Here is a 447-nt window from a genome sequence, read left to right as displayed (position 1 = left end):
TGTGTACTGTGGGTACCAGGCTGGGGGGGGCAGGGCTGTGTCATCAGTTGCTGGGCAGACTCCAGACCCTCCAGTAGAGACATCATGGAGTCAAGGACGAACAGCTGACGCCACAAAACCTTCTGAACACGACGACTGTCCTGAACACACACACACACAAACACACACAAACACACACGCACGCGCACACACACACACACACACGCACACACACACAGAGTAAGATTTCTATACATTACATTTTCTATTAAAAAACAAGTCATTCAATCCTCTAGTATCTACACCTCACTGTTCATCACTTCACCATCCAGCAACAATAATAATACTAATAATAACAATCATGATGATAATAACAACAACAATACTACGAGTACTACTACTAATAATCATAATAATAATATTAATTGATCTCCTCTGGGACTCAACACTACAACAGTACTGAGGAAA

The 447-nt window shown here is 42.1% G+C and overlaps 1 protein-coding gene and 1 long non-coding RNA gene across 12 annotated transcripts in view; one reads left to right on the top strand and one right to left on the bottom strand.

Annotated features, from left to right (window-relative positions):
• The window catches only part of LOC111647379 (protein NLRC3-like), a 99,936-nt gene that overhangs the window by 23,041 nt on the left and 76,448 nt on the right, over window positions 1-447 (bottom strand). The gene's annotated exons all lie outside the window — the stretch shown is intronic.
• LOC147817213 (uncharacterized) overlaps window positions 1-447 on the top strand; it is a 64,454-nt gene that overhangs the window by 7,435 nt on the left and 56,572 nt on the right. The window lies entirely within an intron of this gene.

The sequence above is a fragment of the Seriola lalandi genome, unplaced genomic scaffold (genome assembly GCF_002814215.2).
Source record: "Seriola lalandi dorsalis isolate HSWRI2012SDOR001 ecotype SW California unplaced genomic scaffold, Sedor1 jcf7180002054987, whole genome shotgun sequence".
Classification (NCBI taxonomy): Eukaryota; Metazoa; Chordata; class Actinopteri; order Carangiformes; family Carangidae; genus Seriola; species Seriola lalandi.
The sequence above is the reverse complement of the archived record's forward strand: the minus strand, read 5'-3'. Positions and strand labels throughout refer to the sequence as shown.